Source organism: Epinephelus lanceolatus, chromosome 16, assembly GCF_041903045.1.
Source record: "Epinephelus lanceolatus isolate andai-2023 chromosome 16, ASM4190304v1, whole genome shotgun sequence".
Lineage (NCBI taxonomy): Eukaryota > Metazoa > Chordata > Actinopteri > Perciformes > Serranidae > Epinephelus > Epinephelus lanceolatus.
The window spans coordinates 5,739,538-5,748,402 of NC_135749.1; positions in this window are offsets into that span (position 1 = coordinate 5,739,538).

Below are 8,865 nucleotides of genomic sequence, written 5' to 3' on the forward strand. Positions count from 1 at the left end.
AGTAGAACTCCTGGTTTTTATTTCTGTCTGCAGTCTGTCATCTCTGATGGTCTGATTCGGTCTCAGGTTTTGGGGGCAATCCCCGGGGCAGCCGGGTGAACACGACTTAGCTTCAGTGTAACATCAGTGCTGGATGAGATGATGAAACTGTCAATGCTCCGTTCTCTCCGTACCCTCAGAATAAAGATACAGAGATGGACCTCCTGACCTCTGAGATTGTATATCTGTGCGCCTTTTTTTTCCCTCCCAGTGCAGTGGAGGATTTCATGCACTTTCATCCTCTGTTTCAGACTGGACTCTCTCTTCTTCTCTCTTTCTTCAGTGCACTTTTATTTTCAGTGTCATTCTCTTTACTTTGGGTCAGCCTGATAACGTTGATGAGACGGCAGCAGATATGTGACCCTGGGTATTTGACCAGAGGTGAGATTAAGCTAATAGCTGCAAACACTACTGCTAGCATGGGGACCTCGAAGGCAACATTTGTGTCTTCAGACGCACATTAAGCTAAACAGATGTAATTAAAAACATCTACAACAGTCCTGTTAAGTAAATAAGAACAATGCTGAAGTCAGCTACTTGGGTATTCTCATTTATGTGATTTCATATTGTACTTCACTTCATTCCAGAGAGCATTTTTCTACTTTTTACTCAACTGCATTTATTCAACAGCTGCATTTATTAATCAAAACATATAATCAGTCTATAAATATGATGCATTTTTATGAATTTAACTACCCAACATTACATACAAGGTAAAATAAGCTCCCTCTCTGCTCATGGCTCCTCTATCTGTTATGAATCCTGTATAATTCACCAAAAGCACCTATCCAAAGCAGACCCAAAGTAAATTGAAAGCTGTTCTTGTTCTGTATTTAGTACCTTTACATGCATGGTCTCATCTTAAAGGAAACACTCTGAGGTTCTTTCCCCAACAGTCCGAATCACTGTAAGTGCGTCTGTCATTAAGTTACACAACTTTCAACACACTGAAATAAAAAGGTTTTATATCTGACCTGAATTTCTTCTTTGAAAAAGATGCCTCAGATGACTGTAACTGGAAAGTAAGAGCTGGTAAACACCGTGGAACCAATGTATGAGAGCTTATCTAGGCCAAGACCAAATTTCATAATAGTACTACAGAAAATGACTATTTTACACATATTTTTCTGAGGGTAGGTCGAGGCGTTTCCAAAAAGGGACATTTTGGAGACTCAAAAAGGACCCTGGGTAACCATGGTGACATACCGGTGGTAAAAAGGCTGCTACTCTCCTTAACATACAGTTGTGATTTTGGGCTCTAATGAAAGCTGGCACTCAGAGGTATCCTCTCAGGTATATAGAATCACCATCAGTGTTACTGACACAGAATTACAGGAGCATAAACACATAATGCATTTTTGTAAGTTTGTGCATTAAAGGAGTAAAAACAAGTGCTGTAGTGGACAAGCAGTTTATATAAAAAGTAATAGACATCACACTATATACAAATCTTCATACACAAACATTTACAGCAAAATATTTCACAGTAACTCACAGCAAACTATTTACATCTATTTATGTATCCGTCAGTATTTGCATATCGGTTTACATATTGGCCGATACTGTGAGGATAAGGCTCCTATCCTGAGGAGGAGGTGTCCTGTTGAGTTTCCTTTTAAACAACAAGTTTTCAAACAAGCATTGACTTTGAACTAGGTGAGCGCTGCTTGTGTCCCATAGGAAAACCAAAAGTCAACGTAGTTACATGAATTTTGGACTGTATGTAACTAGGCAAAGTAGTTCATGTAGATGTTGCGTAGATTTATCCCCAGTCGAACAAAGTATAAGTTGAGCGCCAAACAGGAGAATAAACAAAATCCTACACTAATTTAAACTTGCTGAGGAATTAGCCCTGATAGTGTCGATCACTACAAAAACACAAATCATCATTTCATTCCTCAATTAAACCTCTTTATACACAACCCAAAACTAGTCTCGCCACCAGACAATCAGAGATCTCCGCCTTCTGATAGTCTGGGGACACTCCTTTCTAAAGTGTGTTTAACACGCCGGCGAAAACGGCCGGCAACAAAGCAACGCCTCTTGCATTTTTGAAAAGGACACGCCTTCTCGGAAATGTGCGCTCCTCCTTTTCTCGTCCGCAAGGAAACAAACACACAGAGAGCTTGAAAATGGATGCCGAGAGATTAAACTCCATTTTATCAAACGTGTGCTCATCCGTGAAGAAAATATTTTTTCCAGCGGATGTCTTAGTTACAACATGATTGAGCTAACTGGAGTAGTTTCATGTCGTATCCGACAACGGGAGGCTTTTAACAGATGACGTCCTGATGTTAGCTTTGCTGCTAGTGTTAGCTGTCCCTGTCAGCTGATGGTTTCTAGACATTGTGATTTCCCAAAACTGAATAAATACCACACATAGCAACACAAAACTGCTTTGCTAGCTCAATCATGTTGTAACTAAGATATCCGCTGGAAAAGATATTTTTTTCACGGACCGTTTAATGAGTTATTACCTATTACAGACACCGCTAACGGCTAACAGGGCTAACAGCTAACGGTTAGCCCAGCTAAACGTGCACACAGAAATAGTAATGTTTGTTCAATCATCTTTACAAACATCGGATTAGTCTAAACGGTGATACAGTGATGTGAAAAATGTGATATATACATAGGCTATATATAGATATAGATAGATATATATAGCTAAAAGCTCTGCTGGTTTTCTACCCGTAAGTATTTGTAAACAACAAGGCGATTCCCTATAACGTTATAGTCTGGCCGGACGGATGAGTCATGGCCTTGTAAAAGACTATGTTTGTTTCTTTTAGTTGGCAAGAATGTGTCGCCGCAAACGCGACAAACATCCGCTAACTTTGGCGGCGTTTTCTGCGAGCGCGGCTGAGCCATTTTGTACCACTACACGTGTTTCTAGTGGGACTATGTCTACAAGCACAAGAGTTCAGCGAGTCACCGAGGGACCGCCCTGCAGATTTACTATTGGTTCAGCAAACGTACGGAGTTTTTTAAACTCTGAAATTGTATCCGCCCATCTAAACACAAAATCAGGGAGAAAGACATCAGTCATTAGTTAAGCAAAGTGTCTAAAGACTGACTTGTGAGTCTACCCAAAACAGACTCAAATCAAATGACTAAGATTACTAATGTAATTTCCTTTTAATTGACAAAATGATTAATTCCAGAAACCAATAGCAGTCCAAAACTGAAATTTAAAGGTCCTTTAAATAAATCAATCTAAGGTGGACCCTGTGACAATGCTGGTGTGAGAGGGTGTAGGGATGCATTTCAGTTCCACTGCTTTAGGTAACTAGGCAAAGTCCATAAGTTTATGTCACTTATGTCCCATACTGTATTTAGTTGTTGTAACCAAAACCATGATCATTTCCTGAACTTGACTAAACATTTTTTTGGTCACTAAAGTGTTTTTCTTTCCCTAAACCTAACCAAACTGTGATCGTTTCACAACGTTAACCATGTTGACATTTTTGAAGCTGTGACCACTGTAAAAGACTTTGCATCAGCATTGTTTTTGTGTTGCCAACATGTCATTTTAACACATTTCTTGCCCATCACCATGTAATACGCTGTCAAGAGGTCATGTCAATGTCAATATTTCTGTGACACTGTGTTGGACGTTGGGAAGGATGAATGAGTCGCAAAATGTTGCAATTACCACAAGAGACATCTTTTTGTGTCCTGTTTCCAGTTGCACGTCAACCTTATTCTTTAACCTTGATTGTTCCCTAATCTTAACTATATGTTTATCATTGTAATCATGATGACGAAGCTCCCCTCACCTTAACAAAGTACTCATTTTGACCCAAACACCCGTGTTTATCTTAATAAAATGTTGCATTTAACTCAAACCATGATCTTTTCCTAAACCCAACAAAGTCGATTTTATGCCTGACCTGACCAAACCTGAGCCACAAAGTTGTCACATTACAAAGCGAGACGGACAAAAAATGTTGTCCTGCTGTGAGTGATCAAAGCATCAGATCAGAAATGCTTTTATATGTCATTATACAGGGGGCACATAGAGTATATTTTGTCATATAATTTGGAGAGCTTGTTGGCTTTGCTTACATTTAGTTTTTTTTAACTAAGTGGCTGTGAGATAATTAAGATTAATCTTGTGACCCACAGATTTTAAGCTGCTGCATTAAAGCAATAAAAATAATTAACTTACCAACTAACTAATAATATATAATTCAATACAAAGGATGCGTTCAGGCGCACCCCTGATTGTAGGTCACCTTTAGGAGACGGATATATTCAGATTCTTTGCCTGACGAGGGCTGCATTTTATGGAGCATATATATTAAGTTCATGTTTTTAATTAGATATGAACCATCAAAACTGCAAAGAATGACATTTTTATTATCTGTCAATTAAAATAAAATCGTTTGGACTTAAAATCATCACAGTTCCTCACCCTGCTTTATGTTTCCTTTACCTTCAGTCATAAAATCCCCGCAGACGGAGAAATCTCATGTGGCTGCTCATCCTGAGAGATCATTGCATGTTATGGTGGGTCATATTTGGGGCAAATACAATGAGGTAATTTGGTTTTAGATTTAATGAAATGGCTCCATTTAATGTGAGAGCTGTCTAAATGGTCAGGGTGGCTGCCGTCTGTGGGAAGGGTGAGGGGACATAAATCAGCTATAAGGAAGTTTCCCTCCTCGCTTCTGGAACCAAGAGGCACTTTTTGATGTTAATTTGTCACATAGCTGTGTGCACACACACCCCGAGGGAAAATGATGGCGGGCCTCCCCCCCAATCACAGCCCTACACTGTTCTACAGCCGGCCCCATTTAATAAATCACTTGGGGAAAAACATCACATCTCTGGGGTACCTTAGACAAGAAATCCTCCCCTGGAGTTCCAGCAGGGTCACGTCCATGCAAGAGCTGGTGAAATTAGCATTTTTTTGTCTTTATCCAAGCAATTCTTTACAGGGAACAAAACTGGGCTTCTTCAAATGACTTCCCCTAACGATACTCAAGGGTACGCTGTGCTTTTACTGTCTTTGTTAAAGGACAGCTCTATCCTAATTTCACTTTTTGCTGTTTTATTTCCCCTAGCCATTGGTTGGACACTGCGGCAGCTCTTAAAATAAAGCCATCTTTAACTTTTCCAAATATCTTGAGCTTACTCACAGTAAAATCTGACAAGTTGATCCTACTTTAAAGAAAAATCTAGGAAACAGATTGTCTTGGAAAAGCTAAGCGATTGCATAACTGTTAGTAGGCTATGTTTTATGTTTACATTATATCTACTGTAATTGTTAAGTATACTCAAAATTTGGTTGCATATACTTAATTTTTTGAAATTGTTGCAACTTAAAAATGACAAGTGAAATTGTTCTTGCTGAAGTGTTATCAACTTAAATGAACCAATTTTTTGGGGCTTAACTGAACAGTTGTGTTCACTCATAACCCTTTTCCACCAACAGGGAACCGGTTACGTTCTCGTTCCTTGACCTAACTTTGAAAAGTCTGGAGCATTTCTACCAAAAAATAATTGACTTCAGAACATGAAAAGTTATCTCTCAGCTGTAACAAAAAAAGCAGGTTTTTCTTGAGCTAAACCTACCATACTATACTATGACGTTTTTCGACATACTATACTATGTTATTTTTTGACATACTATACCACCAAATTTTTTTGACATACTATACTATAACGTTTTTCGACATACTATACTACCAAATTTTTTTGACATACTGTACTAAGGCATTTTTCGACATAGAATACTATGTCATTTTTTGACATACTATACCACCAAATTTTTCCAACATACTATACTAAGGCATTTTTCGACATACTATACTATGATGTTTTTCAACATACTATACTACCAAATTTTTTCGACATACTATACCATGACGTTTTTCGACATACTATACTATGTCAATTTTCTACATACTGAACTATGACATTTTCGACATACTATACTATGACATTTTTTGACATACTATGCTATGATATTTTTAACATACTACGACGTTTTTCGACATACAATACTGACATTTTTTGACATACTATTTGACATACTATACTATGACATTTTTCGACGTACTATACTACCAAATTTTTTGACATACTATGCCATGACGTTTTCCGACATACTATGCAATGGCGCTTTTCGACATACTATAATATGATGTTTTTCGACATACTAAACTATGACTTTTTTTTTTCTCGACATACTATACTATGACATTTTTTTACATACTACGACGTTTTTCGACATATGATACTGACATTTTTTTACATACTATACTACGGCGTTTTTTGACATACGTACTATACCATGACAATTTTTGACATACTCTACTACCAAATTTTTTGACATACTATACCATGACATTTTGTGACATGCTATGCAATGGCGCTTTTTGACATACTACACTATGACGTTTTTTGACATACTATACTATTGTATTTTTCGGCAAACTAAACTAAGATGTTTTTTCGACGTACTATACTATGACGTTTTTGGACATACTATACCATAAAGTTTTTTGACATACTACGACGTTTTTCGACATACTATACTGACATTTTTCGACATACTATACCATGACGTTTTTTGACTTACTATACTAATACATCACAGCAAAATAAGACAGTAAATGATAATGAAACAGGTACATTTGTAACAATAAATAAAAATCAGTGCACCTTCCACAATGACAGAAAGACAGCTTGTAATGATAAGTGGGATCACCAACTTATTAACTCCGTTACACATGCTTGATTTTTCTGGATAACAACAAATATCTGTATTAACAGAACCAAAGCTTGCAGGTAATCAATGGTATCTGCCATTTTGTTCATCATTGTTGAGTTTTGTGCAGCACCCTCCGTTGATGACACATTTTTAATTTACAATGGTCCCACTTAAAACTGGTGGAAACACAGGCTGGTTCACTCAGGTAGCACCAAGGTTCCAAAATTCCTGAAATGAACCTGTTCAAGAACCAGAGTTAATCTGGTGGAATTGAGGGAACTGATTTCACATGTCATTATTAGATTGCAACAACTTCACAAAATTACAACTAAATTTGAATTAAATCTCACAATAAGATGTTTACTTTTTTAAGAACATTGGTCTCCTAGATTTTTTCAAAGTAAGATCAACTCGTCAGATTTTACAGTGTTCACTCCTGTTCACTTCCTAACAGCAAACAAAACAACTGGAGACTTCGAATGCAATCAGTACAGGTAATCCATCACTGTTACTGAGAAGCATGAATATGAGCTTTCACAATTTTACACTTTCAAAGAAGCTCATGTTGTGATTCACCGCAGTAGACGAGACAGAGGATCATCTTACTTTTCCTTCCTGCTTCTCTCATTTCTGTAACTTTTTCTTCTCCAAAATAACCCTTTCATACAACACCCAGTGTTGTTGGGTTATTTTAGTACCTGCCTCCTGTCAATAATCGTCCAGTCAAATCAACAGGCCTTTCAGACATGCCTTATCACATAAGTGTGATGGTAATTTACACATTGTTCTCATGTCTGCGTGAGCCATGAGTCACTTTTACATAAATGTCATGACAGCAATTTCTGTAAGAGTTTCAATGAGACACAGGTCAGAACTGAACTCTTCACATGTCAGATCAGTCCATGAAAATATTATTTCCCCCTTGTGTTGTAGAGCAAAAATAGGTATAAAAATAGGTATAAAAAAGAAACCATTATAATAATTATGATAATAATCATAATTATTATGGCCAATGCTGCCTCCACATTTTGGGAAATGTGCATGTTCTTACTATAATTTTGGCACATTTTAATACAGATAGTACAAAAATGAAATTTTGAGGGTTGATAATGTGGTTCATGGGTGAGTTCGCCCCCTTATTCACTTCAACACCACTCTTAAAACTCTATGTAAAATATGAATACAGACAGGAAACAGTTAGCTTAGCATGAAGACTGAAAATGGGGAAACAGTTGATCTGTTTCTGTGCAAAGCTGCCAAAATTCACCAAACAGCATTTCAAAAGCTTGATAATTAACACTCTCTCTTTTATCGTGTTATTATTGCATGCTTAACCTCAGACACTGTAAAATGGGCAGCAGAGAACTACATCTAATAAATGAGATTAATGAGAAAATGTATCGGGGAATTGACTTGTAAAAAGAGGAGGCAAGTGTCCCTCGTCTCAACAGCAAAACAGGTTTTTACAACCCTCTTTGCTGATTGCATGTGTTAAAACATGAGACAAGGCTGGAGGTATCAGGGGTGGAATTAGAGTCTCTGATGCTTATGTGGGATAATTTTTGCTTGAGGCAAATCCATTAATATTTTAAAGTTATTTAAAGGTCCAGTGTGTAGGATTTTGGGGGATATATTGGCAGAAATTATAGATGAAATTCATGACTATGTTTGCATTAGTGTGTAACAACTATGAATCATGTATTTGTTACCTTAGAATAAGCCGTTCGCCATTTCGTTTCTACAGTAGCCCAGAACAGACAAACCAAACACTGGCTCCATATAGGGCCATTAATGTTTTTGTAACGGCCATAATAGTTGTCCTACACTCTTTGCACACAGGAAAAGTTTCAGTTGGTTGCAGTCGTCACCACTAGATGCCACTAAATCCTACACACTAGACCTTTAAGCTTTAAAGCTGTCAAATCTGCAAAGATAAATGAATAGAGATCTTTCTTATCCCTGATTTGTATTAGACTGATTCGTCCAGTCTGTCAATCATATGTATTAAATGGGAAAGCTACTGTCTCTATCTTAAATCAAAGGAACAGTGGGACATATGTAGCCTGGGAACCAGATGAATCTGCAAGCTCATGTTTTATTTGCTC